The following is a 17775-nucleotide window of genomic DNA, read 5'->3' as shown; positions in this document are numbered from 1 at the left end:
GCGGCACTGACAGGCATTTGGAAATTCAATGCAAACTAATGTTAAAGGGTAATGCGTCTCTTCTTCTTGTTTTTCCGCCATTTTGTTATCAAGCCACGCCGATATAGAGTATCGTTACTTCTGATCTGTAAACCTGGTTAACTAGATATCATCCCGGAGTCTTTAACAACATGGCACCTTTAAGTTTAAATTAAGCTTTTTCGGGTTGATATCACTTTGTCGCTAAGTTTAATGTAGGACTGATTTGTTCTATTTGTCATATTTGAAATTGTGATAACATTTTCTATATAGAAACATGTAAACAAAAAGATCTGAGCATAATATATCAAAATGTAACATTACCATACTATATTAGGAGTGAGTTTAACGGATACTGGAAATTTTTGCATTTTTGTCTAACAAAATTGCTTTGACTACAGTATTCCAGGGTTTAAATTTTAACAAGTTATTGTCTGTCCTTGATTCTATGTTGTTGATTCGTTTAACCCATAGCAGGTTGGTGTCAAATTTAAATTGACGTTTTATTTATATGTTTTGGTCTAGAATACCCGGAAGTATAAATTGTGGAAAAGCAAACTTGCCGAAATTACTGGGAAATTTGAGTCTATCTCCGTGCACTATGCCGTTCAAGAGCGATTTAATGGATTTTGTTTGTTTTCATTCAAAGTTTCCATTTAATAATCATTTTAACTTAAATTTTAACAGATTTTGAAAATAATTATAATGTTGCTAATTTGAGGAAGAAAAGATCATTCATTGAGACATGTAAAACAAACCTAAATGACCACGAATTTAGGCGAATCAAGAAGAATTTGTCATACACACTTTAAAACATTGAAAATTCAAACCCCAAATATAGCATATTTGTGCATTTAGTAAGGTTATTTTGATGATTATGTAAATATATTCTTTGTTCTTTTTCTATCTCTTTCTTCAGGCGAGGCAATACTATGAAGGAACATCCAGGGGAGGCTCAGCAAGGACACTGGAAAGGACAGGAATGCCCTTGACTGATGATTAACAGCGGGTCATTCAGGAACAAATCATATAAAACTCTCTTTTTTTTCAATGTCGATATTGAGAATAGGTAACACAATTCCACACGACCTTGTGAATATATTCGCGAATGCAAATTGCTAAAAATTATATTTTTATTCTACTCACGCAACCGACAAAATTTGTTTGGTAATATGTAAAATCCTCCATTTCTCCCTGATTTCTTTGAAGATTTTTCAGTAGACTGTTATTTAAATTTTTGATTAATTATATTACACTGTGAATGTATTTTACGTACGTGGAAAACGGTAAAAAAAAAAACACGAAACGGGAATCGAAACCAATTTATGTTTTACTATCACATAATTGCAATATGTATAACTAAAGAAGCTTTCGTATGTAAATAGTTATTACGGCTATTTGAATGTATATTTACTGATGAACATTGAAAGAAATATATATAATTTGCTTTTGGTGCATCTATTTTTGTTATGAGTATAACTTTATCTCGTATATTAGTGCTCTTGTTAGCTTAAAGGACGGTTAGTTTTATTATGTCCTCTCTTGCTCTATTTCATCGTCTTGTTAGCTTGTGTTTGATTCACTTGATATGTCCTGAAAAAGCACTAGCTCCATGATGGGAAACGTATGTATCTCCGTTATAACACATTTTAAAGGCTCATAGTATTGGATTTTCATGGGGAATTTGACACCATTGAAATGCTTACCTAAAACAGATGTTGCCCATCACCATAGAATGGACTTCTTTTTTACGACCAACAGGTCTTATTTAATGCAATGTGCCCTAGCATTTCACATAAGGAATTTTCATCATCGAATTTCCCTTATCCCTAACAGGGCATTTTGGAGTATTTTCTAGTGGGACAATTATTTAGCTGCTTCAGAGACCTGTGCCCATAAAGACATATTAATTGGTTATTCAACCAAATCTGGTGTCAGATAGGTATGATGCAATCCATACGGACACTGACTACCATGTGGCTATTAGGAAACGTAAAAAAAATAAGTTCCCCAATGCTTATACCGAATACATATTCAGGATTATTTCAATACCTCTTTTAATCTTCAACCATTGAAAGAACAATGGTTGCAGCAAAGAAGGACATGAAGAGTTTTGCAAAACCTAATTTGAAAGCGGTTAGCAGGGGTGCTAGTCATTTGTGGGTATGAAATATTTGTGGAATGAAAATGATATGTTTAGGCAAGCATGACCAAACTATTGGAAAAGTTAATGTGTAGAGGAAATATTCATAATTAATATGCTCAAGATATGTAGTTAAGAATGACCTCCGATTACATTCAGTAATGCCCACGATTATTTCTAACGTTGCAAACCTTCAGTTAAACCCTATGGAGATTAAGCATACTATATAAGGTTTGAGCTTCTCACAACCACCGATACAAATGTAAAAAACTAATTAATGTTTACGGTACTCAATGTGTTAATAATATACTTACAAAATGCATACGTACGGATAGAAAGCACCACGTGAGCATTTGAGCAAATACTTATGTGGTTTCTGAATACAATTGGATTGAAGATTAGCTATATGCAGTCTAAACATTGGTAACATGATGTAAAACTCATACATTTTGCTCTTTTAAATCTTAAAATAAATTTCTCTGCAGGGTCTTTTTTGTTTTAATAGATGTTTGGAAGAAAATTCAATGATGTTAGCCTTTACCAAATGTAATAAGAAAGAAGGCTCCTTGGGCAACTATCACTGTATGAGCTTACATTTCATACGAAACTTTCTCTCAAATTTATTGTTGGGTACGAGGAAACATACATTTGACATCATCTTGCTTGATTGTATGTAATTACATTTACGATGTTTGGCTTACAAATCAATCCAATCCAAAATCCGATCCAAAAGGTATTTGATAAAGCGCATTTGTCCATCTTAATCATAATCTAAATTTAGCAACCAAATACATGAACCAAAAGAGTGCCACCCCCACCACTGACGTAATCGAATATAATGCAATCATATATCAAATCCAGATTTTCACCGTTACAGTGGTTTGTTTTTTAATTCTCTCATTCCCTTTTGTGAATTCACTGTATATACCTGGAATAAGAGGATTGAAATGTTTTCAGATTTTAGTACACCATAACAATATCTGGATAGCTTGTTTCATTCCAGAAAGAGTTAAATTCATTATGGTGATAATAAATATGCGCCAAATTTAAACGACGTTTCCTAAAGCTAAGTTTTAAGATGTTTGCTGTATATGGTGCAGTTACTAGTCTAGACGACTACTGCAAAATTAAAATTGATTATATATATTTAAATTATTTCAGCAAATACTTTTGGATTAAGCTCGTCTTTTAATGACAGATGTGAAAGTATTTTTCTAAAGGAAAACCCATTTTATTAAATTACTTTCAATAACAAAATGGGAACAAAATTATAAAATGATAAAAGGGTTTCAAACGCCAAAATTGATTACACTTACACAAAAGAAACTGTCGACCGCAGTTTCATTCCAAAGGGGGCTAATTCCACATCAATTAAAATCATTCAAATATCATGAAAAATATAATTCTTTGCAAGATTTGTTTAAAGGTGAGAACAATCATGTAAGGCAATAACCCTAACATTTTTACATTTTTTGGAGGAAACTTTACAATAGAAGGGATCAATTCAAAATCTTTGATCGACTCATAAACAATAAAGGTGGATCTAGCACCGTTTGGAATGCATCTCATCAATTATCTGTTGATACCTGAAATAGTAATTGTTGCACAATATAAACAAAAACGAGAATGTGATAAAAGAATAAGCTTACCAATATATAATTGCAAAACATGCGTCTTTTGTCGCCCAGGGAAACCAATCTAATAATTATATATTGATTTTTGTTTTGAAGACATGGGCTAGGTAGAGGCATAGTTATCTCCCCAATTTGTCACATATGAAGTTTAACAATTTAATAAATCTGTATTATTCTTAATATTGTCTACTTATAACTACATAAATGGTGTTGCTCTAAAAGTCTTATTTAAAAAAAAAATCAATTATATAGAAATAATAATCATTCAATCGCTCGTGACCAATTTTGTCTGATTTGGTGCACATTCTAAAACATGTTACTAACTGCATTTTCATAATATTGTTAATTTTACAGTTTTAGATAGAATCAACGGAACTATTTTTGTCTTATTTTCGAATTACGCATTCCAACAACTTATTGTTACGACAAATATGAAAATAATGTACGCCGGCTGAGTCCATTGTGTATATGAAATTCATGCATTACGGTCCAATACAAGTACTCTTTTAAGCGTAGCTTTGTTGTAATTTAGATTACTTGCAAACCGTCTTTACGTATTGAAAATGCCTTTTCGATTTATCCTCCACAATGACGAAAAAAGAAGAAAATAAATGAAAAATACTTGTCAGTCAAATGCGTTCATTGTTTCATCGCATTATCGGTGTGAATTTAATTTTCAGAGGTGACCAGTCACCAAGAAAGAGAAAAAAGAGACGACAAGAAGGTGCCAAATTGAATACATGTGATGAAGGTGAGCGTATATGGAGTGGGTTAGGTGTAGGTGAGTGGTAAATTTAGTGCGTTTGGTATAGGTTGGTGCCAGATTGAGTGCGCTTGGTGTAGGTGGATGGTAGATTAAGTGTGTATGATGTAGGTGGGTGGTAGATTGAGTGTGTATGATGTAGGTGGGTGGTAGATTGGGTGTGTATGGTGTAGGTGGGTGGTAGATTGGGTGTGTATGGTGTAGGTGGGTGACAGGTTGAGTGTGTATGGTGTAGGTGGGTGGTATATTGAGTGTGTATGGTGTAGGTCGGTGACAGGTTGAATGTGTATAGTGTAGGTGGGTGCCATACTGAGTGTGTATGGTGTAGGTGGGTGACAGATTGAACGTGTATGGTGTAGGTGGGTGGTAGATTGAGTGTGTATGGTGTAGGTGGGTGACAGATTGAGTGTGTATGGTGTAGGTGGGTGACAGATTGAGTGTGTATGGTGTAGGTGGGTGACAGATTGAATGTGTATGGTGTACGTGGGTGGTAGATTGAATGTGTATGGTGTAGGTGGGTGGTAGATTGAGTGTGTATGGTGTAGGTGGGTGGTAGATTGGGTGTGTATGGTGTAGGTGGGTGGTAGATTGAGTGTGTATGGTGTAGGTGGGTGGTAGATTGGGTGTGTATGGTGTAGGTGGGTGGTAGATTGGGTGTGTATGGTGTAGGTGGGTGGTAGATTGGGTGTGTATGGTGTAGGTGGGTGGTAGATTGGGTGTGTATGGTGTAGGTCGGTGGTAGATTGAGTGTGTATGGTGTAGGTGGGTGGTAGATTGAGTGTGTATAGTGTAGGTGGGTGACAGGTTGAATGTGTATAGTGTAGGTGGGTGCCATACTGAGTGTGTATGGTGTAGGTGGGTGACAGGTTGAGTATGCTTGGTGCAGATGGGTGGCAAATTAAATGCGATTGCATGTAGGTGGGTGATAACTTCAGTACGTTTGGTGTAGGTGGGTGCTAGATTGAATGCGTTCAGTGTACGTGATTCGTGTAGGCGTTTTTGTTAAAAGGTATAGGCCTAAAAGCCGATCCGAAGATTACTTCTCGTTACGTCACCAATGACCATTACCTATTGGGTACGAAATTATCACATTTCTCTGATGTTTAATACATGATACATTGAGTTTCAGTAGGCAATGGGTTATTTACGGAAGAGCTCATAGAGACGGTCGATTGATTTATTTTGTTATACTATTACCTTGTTAGCTTATTATATTTTGCTGTGTTGGGTTCTGGCTCTCTAGTTCCTTCTGTATTCATCATACTATTCAATTTCCTCATGTTAAGATACTCACCCAAACACGCAGGTACACACACCAACCCACACACGCTATTAACTTCTCTCTCTCTCTCTCTCTCTCTCTTTCCGTACTTCTCCTCATTATTGCTTCTCTCTTCTTTTTCGAAACCTCTTAACCCATTGTTTACTGGAACCTGGTGGTCCATGTGTAAAGCCTATGGGAATAAGATAATTCAGTAGCCAACGGGTTAATATAAAATATAACATGATCGCAACTTATTTTGGGAAATTAACTTAAAGGCATTTCCAATGGTCTTGTACGTCAACTTTTAAAATTTGAGATCATACGTGACATATTACGTAATCCGAATGTGATTTTTTTTGGGGGGGGACAAACAATATGGTATTGAAATTACCCTTCAGCTGAACTTTCGAAAGTAATTGCGATTGTGTTCAGGCTCTCTCTCTCTCTCTCTGAACCCGTCACTTTCAAGTCAAGTTCCGTCGGTTTGCCTGACTCTCTGTCTACATTTGTCTGTTTGTTATTTCTCCCTATTTCCCCTCTGTTTCACCTTATGTGAATGGAAGTTAGGTGAGTTCCAATTTCATACACACTGTAGATAAATAGAGGCCCTTTTTATTTCGGGGAGGGAGTAGGGTACATGGGGCCTTTATCACATGTTTACTAAAGCACAATACTGTATCTGTGTGAAGAAACTACGCTGATTTTTCTGTTATTTATATTATTAGGTACATTGACAAATTAATTGAATCCTCGTACTTTGGCTTAATCAAACAATGAGAAGATCAAGTTGCTAAAAGGTGCTGGTGTTTTCTTACTATGAAAGGTTAAAGGCTCTGTCGTTCTACTGGTCTTTGCCAAACTCACAAGGAGAGAACAATAACTATCTCACCTTTTAGATATTGGTGTAATTACCAGGGGCCTAATCGATTTCATCTCGGGATTCTGAAAATGTCAGGTCAATATTGCATTTTTCGTCCAAACATGAAAGGATCGAAGTTAAAATCGATAAAAACACCTTTACAAGATAAATGCATAAGGAGCTTAAAACTTAGAACAATTTAAGATTATATATTCTGCCCATTCAGAGTCTTTCACTGTGATAGCGCGCCAATATTATCAATTTATACAGACAATGCATTAATATTGCTTCAGAATTGATATTGCGTTTGGAAACCAAAATTTATGAGCACACCGTTCATGAAATAGAAAATTGGACATGATTCGGTTTACGTCAATAACTGCTCAGTAATTGTCAAACTCGGAAATGAGACGAGATTAGATACATCCATTCTGGAGTAATAAACCAAATTTTCCAGCCATCAACTAAATCAGACTCGACAGTGAAGATTGTAGCCGAAGATGATGGTAAGACCTAGATAGTCGTCTGCTGGAAAGGTTAACTCATAATGCAAACAAACGTCCTTCATCGGCGTGCAATCGTTGAACATGGTATGTAAGTTTTCCATGTTTTTTTAACTTAACAGATGTTTAGTAATTGCCATGTGATTACATCATGATAGAACCTTCGTAGAATTCATTTAAACATTATCACAATAATCATGACTTTGAGGTATGTCATGAACAGTCACCGTTTGTATGCCATATTCTAACTAAGATCCACTGTTACTTATCAAGATACATACAACAGTGCCCCATAATTTTTGTTTGCATTGGTTTTGTTTTTGTTTTCGCTGAATTGTTTTGATCAGTTAAAGTTTAATGAGTTCGGTTTGGTTTGGTCTATTTATCTTTTTCTTACAATACAATTTCCCTACTCGTGAAACTCGTAAGAAAAAACTCGTAGCACAGTTCTTGTCTAGAACACGGAGCGATATTTCTATTTCCAATTTGATCACTTCGCTGAAAACGATAATAAGAAGCCTGTTTTTCGATAAAGATTCTGCCCTAGCTTCAAATCGATATCCTCTTGTAATGAATGCTTGGATGTACTCGCTGTAAGGATTCAACTTCTATCCCATGTTTACATGTGACATCCAATCTAATGCTACTGATGCCGAGCTTCTGTTGCAATACATTTGGCCTTGGATACTTGACATTTAACCATTCATTATACGTTAATTTGTGCCAGCATTACTATGTGTTCCCTGGGATTTGTTTGATAATGAAATACACCTTGCTCATAAAGATCTTATAAATCAATTCTGACGGCCCATCATGTGAATGTCACTCGTAACGATAAATCGTAGACGTGGGATAAAATTCTATTCAAGATTCATCTTGGACGAGATACATGGCATATAACATCAGTATAGATGGAGAATAAAATGACATTTCATTTGGTATGCCCACGGTCCTTCTAAATAACAAAAGTGGTAATAAACATGATTGGTACATTTCAAAGTGAACGAATTATTCCTGCTTCCTCTCTCTAACCCGATTTGGATTTTCACATCTCTAACATTTTTGACATCTCCTATCTCGTCCTAGTTGTCTTTTAAATAACATCAAAAGTGAGATCACAGCTACTGAATGTTTTCTTTTTTTTGTATGCGACTGAACATTCGGTTGCGTAGACCTTGAACGACCATTTATTATAAACAGATGTCACTCTCAACCCTGGTAAATGTCAATGATTACATGTACTTGGCAAATTGAAGGAAACAAATGATACTCAGTTTTTTGTATATAGCGCTTATTACAATCACTAAGCACTTCCAAACTTTGAGATTATTACCCCGGCTTTAGCTGTGTTGCCATTACGGCGCTCTGTCATTTCAATTTCAAAGAATTAATTCCAGCCAGGTACCCATTTACATCACCTGGGTTGAGTAAAGGCAAATGTAGATCAATGTCTTGCTAAAGGACATTAGTGCCGCGGTGGGTCTCGAACCGCGGACCTTGTGATCGACAGTCCGGCGACCTAACCATTTGACCACGGCACCTCACTAGCCGTCATTAGTGGTCAATTGTTGAAGCTAACCGAAAAGCTAGGATGTTTTTTCCGCAAATTTATTTGAAGCACTGTACTACATTTCACTAAATTATCTTTCGACCAAAACCGAATCGAACTCAGAGTAGGCATTAAATTAGCCTGAGTGCACCCATTTCATTGTTATTCCGATCTGTTCCTATATCAGCGATTTTCTAGTCTGATGTTATTAAACATTCATTACACCAACAAAATGTTAATGTTAAAAAAAAACACCCCTGCCACTAAGAATCACCTGATGCAAATTATTCAATGAATCTACATGATTTAATGACGAAAATAGAGCGCGGAATAAAGCAATATAGCTCCTTTTGCCCAACTCTTTACAATTATTTACTGAAATGTTATTGATGCTGTCGAAATCATCTCATGATGTGAATTTAAAGCTATATTTAAAGAAGACAGTTCACGACACTCTCATATCTGTACCTTGTTGCTATGTGACGTCTTAAAAACCTGATCATCTAGGTAAAACTAGTGCATTGTTCACATCAATAATTGCTGACCATTTGGGCGTATGACTAGTACCTGAGCAGAAAAACCAATCGAATCAACTCATTTTGATGAATGGATGTGGTGGTGAAGTGATCCAACGATCTTCATCAAGCCTTATGCACATCAAAATTGCAGTGTAATATAACAAATGAAAAGCCCAATTCCGACCTGATGTTTAAACCTCACAAAATCCACTCTGGCATTATAACAAGCAAACTTACCTGTGAATTCGTCGCAACTTGGGCTAAAATAAGTGTGGTTAAAATAGCCAGACTTAGTTTTTCATGTTCCTCTTCCATCCGGTTCAGTTCTCAGGAAAAGTTTTCCACCTCTTCAAGCTCAATCTCATTTTTATTTCAAGTCGTTCATTAATCCGCATGGTAACAGATCTTCCCTCTTATCCTATGAGATAAAGAATAGATAGAGTTTTATATATATATATATATATATATATATATATATATATATATATATATATATATATGAATTAATGAATGATTAAATAGATAAAAGGAAAATAAATAAACAAGTAAATCATTAGATCAATAGATATATAAATATCTATTTAATGCAAAACATCAAGTAATATTGAAATACAAATGTATTATCAATATATATATATATATATATATATATATATGTAATATTTTTTTCATTCATATATGTAATATTAAGTTATTTATTATGCATGATCTAAATGTTATACCACACAGGACTAAGGCATTATATATTCTTTGTAATGATTAATGTCATGTTATATTGATAAGGCCAGTTTTGTATACGTTTAACTCGCCATGTGTGAATGCTGCTCACAATGTGGTGAGATGACTATTAAATGACAGACAAATGACAGGTAGCCACAAGTTCTGTCCTCCTTCCCAATCAGGTCAATACACCCCTAGCTCCATGATAATCCAGACCTTCCTCGAGGAAGCGTCTTGAAGATGACGACAGATCCACTTTTGTTCTCATGGCGACTCAGCAAAAGATGAAAACACTTCGTGAAATTTAGATAATAAATAAATAAATGGATAAATACAATAAAACAAATAGGTTACGATAAAGTATTAGAATTAGTAAATTGATATAAAATTATGATAACATTAATAGGCCTATAATTATTATAATAATAATGATAATAATGATTATAATAATTATTAATATTATAAATAATGATTATTATGATAGGGATAATCATAATAATAATGATCCTGATAATGAGAATAAATATACAAAAATCCAACCATTGATATGAAATCTTTGACATTGTGTAAAATTTATCGTGTTGAACTGTTCTTTAAAACATGTATGTATATTATAAATATAAATATACATACATATATCCTTTGCTGTTCCCGTCATCACACTCTTCAAACCACTTTCACGTCTCTACTCAAAGGCTATACAAACCTGAATTATGTCATCTAGAATATAACTCACCCGCTACTATTGCAATTTGATTTGATTCAAGAGCACAGAGTCATGTATCTCGGTACCAAGAAGATGATCGAATTTCTACCGTCAAGAATCACACATTATACTCCTAATAATCTCATTCTGCATTGTAAATCGGTTGAATACAAATAGTGTAGACATGACGTGGATCGATGATTATGTGGAGGGGGGGGGGGGACATCCGTGGGGCAAATCTGATCCGAAAAAATTGAGGCGTATTCATCTTTTACATGTTCTTATGGTATGCCACATTGGGTTTCAAGGGGGTACTTATGGCGGTTGTTGAAAGGCATATGGCAGGACTGAAATCCGCCATCATTGATATTATGAGTAATAAGACGAATGTTCATTGACAATGTTTATGAATTGACAGCATGGACAAAGCTCAATGATAACAGTTTTAATTCACCGCTGAAAGCTGATAAATCTTGAATCTACAACAAATAATATCAATATGATGGTGAATACGAAAGCCAACAGGCGTTTAAACCAAAGACATTTAAACATGATACAAATATTAAAATTGGAATTCAATGCCGTTTTACAATTATGATCGAGTTTGGTCCTTAAATCTTAAATTAACCAATCTGTCATCCCATTATCAATTGTCTCAAGTTCGTGTTTGATATGTTGTACAATAGTACCATCACTATTGTGTTGACTCATATATTTTTCTTCTTCCGTTGCCATTGTCTCTCACAAAGATCATGACCTTGTGCACTTTATCATTCAATCAATTTGAATGCAATTGCTGACCGGATCTATCTCTCACCAATGTATTGGTGATCGTGTCAACAGGTACCCAAACAAGCTAAAACGGTTGTCATGGTAACGGCGAATCATGGCGTCGTTATTGGAATCATATTTTATCCGAGACCTTTCTGATTTTCCACCTTGGAGGACAAACGTAACCAACACCTGTAGACGACCATCACTTCATTATTGAAATTGAATCATGTGCAATAATGCATGGATGCATTTCACTTGTATAGATTGGGATTGATGCACAATGGGTTCAATATGTCAAACGTGTATAAACATGGTTAAAGGGGTCCTTTACAATTTTCTACAAAATTGCAACCCTTACATGTCTCATGTCGAGAGGGGCCATTCCGAAACTTCCCGGAAATGCGAAAACATAAACAATGCAAATAAGGTTATGACAATAATTGTACTTTTCGGTGATTATTTTCTACTGGCCCAAATTTTTTATTGAAAAGCCAACAATAAAATGAGGGTTTCACGCGTCCAGATGTATTTGAGTTCTAACATTTCAAGGGGTAGTACCATTTGATTCGGGGCTGCGCCCCTCCGCAAAAAGTGTTATTGGAGTCACCTCTTGCGCATAGTTTTAACCTCTCAAGAAAGTGTATATTTGTATACTATTATTGGGTGTGAAATATCACCTTTTGTGCGGATACATGGGTATGCAAGATATTCAAAGATTTGCCACTTTCTGTCAGAAAATGATCATGACGTGAACATGATTAGAGTTATCTGGAAGCAATTACCGAAAGCTAGCCGCTTTTAAAAACTGTAACCACAACAACATGCTCGCATAAAATAAGGATCGCACGGAACTTGAGTTCGAATTGGGTTTCATCCGGGCAGGCTCATGACATTCTTTATTTTCTTCATGGTCCATATCCGGAACCCCATAGAAGGACGGATATATATTTTGATGTTGATTTTATACATTCTAGCTCAACACAAATTATTTATTTTTGGCGATTGATAAGCTTAAATGTTGTATTGTCCATGTGACACTTTGTTAACCTGCTTCAACTAATTTCGAAAATTCAACTCAGGGCAATTCAATACCCTATTGTATGTCTCATAGAAATTATGTTCGAATTACGTAATACGTAATCGATTGCAAAAATGGGTGAAAATAAGTGATTTCATCGTGTGTACAGAGGATTAAACATAATTTCATTTCTATTTGAATAAAAAATTTTGTCATCTATTTCCATTTTAATTGTCATAATTCCGGTGACAAATTAATTTGTGTCTAATGTTCTTTCATAAAAAGATACAAGAATATGTAATATAAGGTGCTTCCAACGAAAGAATTAATTTGCAACCAGACATTCATGTCCTTTTTTCCATTTTTTCGTAGCTGGAAAAAAATGATGATAATCTAGAGAGAATTTCCTCCTAATGATTATCTTTGCCTTTTCCACTGATGCGATATTTTCTCGTGGAAAATAGGAGATTAATTCCGCTCAAGAGCAATGTGTTTAGAGGTAGCACCAATTATATCCAAACTATTCTAATTGATTACTGATTTCCGATCGAGGCGACTATAGACGTGGGGTTAATTTTAGCCCCGACCTTAGAGACGAAGTACATTTTTAGCATTTATTAAGAGTGAACTTTAGGACTTGGGGAATATGGCCTTTATTGATAATGAACCAGTGCGTCATTGGGGAGATGGTATCGTGTTCTGTTTGGATTAAAGAGGCTACAGGCTCAAGATATCAATAAACAGTCCAAAGAAGGGAGATGTTTTCCCTTAACTGGAGAGAGAAATAGGAGATTGGTGACACGTTAAGCAATGCGTACTTTCATAGATTAAATGGTGTCCGGTTTATTTATGCTATATGCATAAGGAGGATAATAGGGAGTGGTGAAAAATTGAAATAAAAACAGCGATGTTTAAACAGACAGGCAGGCAGATGACGATTCGTTGAGTAAAACAGAAAACCCCAAAGGACGGATAGATAGAAGGGAAAAAAAGAGCGAGAAATGTGTGTGTGGGTGTGTATATGGGAATGAGTGTGGGATTTAATATTTTAGGTAATACACAATTATAAAAACATATGCATTGTCAAATTAAAATCGGTTGCTTACTGATCAGAGGTGATCAAAATAACTTTTTGAGTTTTTAGGGAAAAAATTATGAAGAGAAAAAGTGTGTATCATGTGAGCAATGATGAATGTTAAACTCTTTATGAAGACACAACATATAACGTGGATGAAAACTGTAATTTGATTATTATTGTTTCAGAACAGCGGGAGAAGACTTTTGTTATTGTGTGACTATGATGCGTCAAAATTCAGACTGAAAATATCACCATTTTATTCACAAATGCTAAAGCTTTGGCGGGATAGGGGAAATTTATAAACTCTGAAATTGAAGTGAATCCAGTCATATTTGATAATATTATGTATATGTAAACAGTTGATTTGGTAAAGGCATATGCCATGTAAACCATATTTTGTATAAATTTATAAACTCTGAAATTGAAGTGAATCCAGTCATATTTGATAATATTATGTATATTTTAACGGTTGATTTGGTAAAGGCATATGCCATGTAAACCATATTTTGTATAATAAGTCGAGTGAAGCCTGTCGCTCATTTTCAGAGTATTTCGACTAATGCGAATCAATTGCTTCAGATAAACGGTATTGCTTTACTATCTACTTAAAAGAATGTAACTCCACCTATCAACATGTTTGTTTTTTTTAGATTTTGATATGATCTTGAATATTTCCAGGTAGAAACAAAAATGTTCTGATAATAATAATAATAATAGTGGGTTCTTGTATAGCGCTCATGTCAGTCAGTTTGACCCTCCTGGCGCTCCCGATTATTACCCTGGCTTTAGCACGGCTGCCATACGGCGCTCTAGCATTTCAAGGAATAAATTCTTACCAGGTACCCATTTACTTCACCTTGGAGGTGTGGCAAATGTAGATCAATGTCTTGCCAAAGGACATTAGTGCGGCGGCGGGACTCGAACCACGGACCTTGTGATCGACAGTCCGGCGACGTATCCACTCGACCACAACACTTCTAATAAAAATAAGGACAAATTGTGATTGTTTTGTCACGTGAAGCGTACAAAATACTAGAAAGGGATAGATATAGCAAATTTGACTTTACAACAATTTTTATTTTGTCGGATCAAGGAGCACAACAAATATTAAGAAAGACAGAGAGTTTCAGTTAATGTTATTACATGGAGTCATATACGCAAAAGAACGTCTAATGAACTTGGGTTTTTATTAAGCACGACATCTGCTCATTTTACCTAAAAACAGAGACCAATTTACACTTAATTTTAAATTGTATAAAGGTCAAACAGTTATGGCAATTTTCATTTTCTATTGAACACTTCGATTTTATAGTTGAATTACGGGATATGGATTTGCAAGATATATTTTAGGGTCGTCGGTTAACTCGAACAGAAATAATGGTGCGAACACGTTCATAATTTCTTTGAAATATGCATCGATTAAATCAAGGGCAAAGGGCCATTAACCTTTCAGTGCTAAAGATACAGAATATTATTATGAATTTTATAGAGGATAAGTAGAACTTAACAATAAAGGTAGGCAGGTTGTCTTTGAATTTTAAAAAAATGGAAAGAATTAGAAGTGAATATAAATGTTAGCAGGTAACATTGCTGTGTGTTTGGTGTTTTTGTATGCGTGTGTGTGTCGGGGGTTGTGGGGTGCGTGGGCATAGTTTTCGTGCGTGCGCGTGTACACGTGTGTGAGTGTGCATTTGTTCAAGTGACAAATGAGTATGAGTTACTTACAGATGGTGGTGGGTTTTGTTTAGGGTTGGGTAGTATTGGAAGTGGGGGGGGGGGGGGGGTATATTTTTTGTCAATATTTTTTTGTTATACAAACTTAATTCATTAAAGAAGATACAAATGATCGTATAAATCAAAAACACATGAAGTTAAATAAATTATATCATTATGATGAAGAAAAAAATTGTTAAAATAATTATTTGTATTGTTTAGATTCTTTAATTTGTTAATATAAAACAAATACGGAAACAAGATGTGTCTGCGTTTCGATGGTTGGCAGAGAAGGTGCAAGAAAAAGAGAGAGGAAGAGGGGGAGGGAGAACAAAAGAGGGAGGTGGAAGCCCGGAAAACATAATGCGGGAGGGGAGAAAGAGATAGAGAAAGAGATGTTGATTACACTGCCGCATTTGACACTATCAACCACGACCTGTTACTCCATCGCTTAGAGAACGACTTCTCCATCACCGGCACCGTACTTCAATGGATTCGCTCCTATCTCATGCACCGAACTCAGAAGGTGATCATCAATGACACCAACTCGGAATCATTTCCCCTCATCTGCGGCGTTCCTCAGGGTTCCGTGGTCGGCCCCCTCCTGTTTATTCTTTACACCAGCCCTCTCTCAAATGTTATTAACCTTCATCAGAATATTCAACACACTATGTATGCAGACGACACCCAGATTTATGTAACTCTTCACCCAAACAGCAGGACAGTAGCCGCGAACAAACTCACCAGTTGCCTCAATGAAATCAAAACCTGGTCTTTTCAAAACTGTCTCTGCCTTAATGATTCAAAATCTGAAATGATTCATATTACTTCTAAATTTCGGAACTCAGACCCCTTTCCTGATCTTGTTATGAGTGATGGCTCTCTCAGTTGTTGTGCTTCTGTGCGTGACCTTGGTTTAAATATTGACAGCAATCTTACTTTCAAACAACACATTAGTAGTATTTGTAAGTCTGCTTCCTTTGGTATATATAAGATCAGTAGAATCAGGAGGCTACTTGACCGACCCACAACTTCAAAATTAGTCCATGCTTTTGTCTCGACCCATATCGATTACTGTAATTCTTCTCTTTCTGGCCTCCCTCAGTCACATCTAGTCCCACTTCAAAGGGTACAGAATAGCGCTGCTCGGCTTGTGACTCTCTCGCGTAAATCAGAGCACATAACTCCAATATTGAACTCACTACATTGGCTTAAAATTCACCACCGCATATCCTTCAAAATTCTTCTCCTGTGCTACAAAGCTATCAATGGCTTAGCCCCCTCTTACCTTTCCGATCTCATATCCTTACGTTCCCGTACGTCGTCACGAACACTTCGTTCATCTTCCACATTACTGTTAACACCTGGACCCCGCACTAACACCCGGTATGGTGACCGCGCCTTTTCAGTTATTGCCCCCGCTCTCTGGAACAAACTGCCCGCCTTTATTCACTGCGCCCCCTCTGTATCTCAATTCAAATCTCTACTCAAAACCTATCTTTTCAAATTGTAAATTGCAGTTGTGCGTCGGTCAATGGAGGTGCGCACCATATTTGTCTTTATTTAGTTGATTGCCACTGTTTTTCTTACCTTATCTATGTTACTTTTGTATTTTTGCTTTTTCTTCTAATTTAATTCTACGGGTTATAGTCTTCTCTTAATCAGAACACTGTGCGCTTAGAAACATCAGTATTAAGCGCCTAATAAATGTTATGTATTATTATTATTATTATGTGCGTGTGGGTGTGTGTACGCGGGTATATGTGCGAATGAGGGTGTGTGTGTGTGTGTATTTGGATGGTTGAGAGAGATGAGGAACAAGAGAGAGAGAGAAAGAAATTTAAAAAAAATAGAAGGAAAGAAAGAGGGGAGAGCGATAGAGTGAGATAGAACAAAGCGGAGCAAATATTCGATATTCCAGGAATACTGGTTTATAAATTTAAATACAATTATTTTGAAGGTTATATTAGCGGCAAGACGTACGCGACTATATGACATCACCATGATCACGGGGCATCAAATTTAATCGAAAACCACATCATCATCAATCCAGAAAGGGCCATGCCTCGGATATAGAATGGAGCGATGACTATGTGAGTTATCTTTGTCATGTAAAAAAAAAAGGCACGGAAAAGAAAATGTATTTGTCATAGAGACGAAGCCAGATGTAAAATGAGAAGAGGAAATACATGAAATATGTCAGCGGCGTGTACATTAAGATCGAACATGACATTGACTAGAAGCTACTTTTCACATGATGGAAAGTTCAGGGATCAGAGGGGTTCTCATGTCTAATGTTAAACTAAAACTACGAAATAACAATGTATGTACTAACGTGAAAATATGTTTCTACATGACAAACTCGTCTTTGTTGATACAGTCAAACCTATCCCAGTGGCCTCCTTTTATGAAGGCCAACTGTCTATAGTGACCATGCATTTTGTGTTGTACAAGCTCAGTGGCCACTTTCTCGGTCCATTTAGTGGCCTTCATACACAGGTTTGACTATATCTTT

The 17775-nt window shown here is 35.9% G+C and overlaps 1 long non-coding RNA gene across 1 annotated transcript; it reads left to right on the top strand.

Annotated features, from left to right (window-relative positions):
• The first annotated feature begins 316 nt into the window (after nucleotides 1–316).
• LOC115922544 lies at nucleotides 317–15807 on the top strand. Its single transcript, XR_004063473.1, has 3 exons — nucleotides 317–332; nucleotides 4851–4855; nucleotides 15716–15807. It is a non-coding gene; the product is annotated as an uncharacterized LOC115922544 (long non-coding RNA).
• Nucleotides 15808–17775: the final 1968 nt, after the last annotated feature.

Source organism: Strongylocentrotus purpuratus, unplaced genomic scaffold (assembly GCF_000002235.5).
Source record: "Strongylocentrotus purpuratus isolate Spur 01 unplaced genomic scaffold, Spur_5.0 spur5_scaffold_12, whole genome shotgun sequence".
NCBI classification, from domain to species: domain Eukaryota; kingdom Metazoa; phylum Echinodermata; class Echinoidea; order Camarodonta; family Strongylocentrotidae; genus Strongylocentrotus; species Strongylocentrotus purpuratus.
This window is presented reverse-complemented; position numbering and strand designations above follow the sequence as displayed.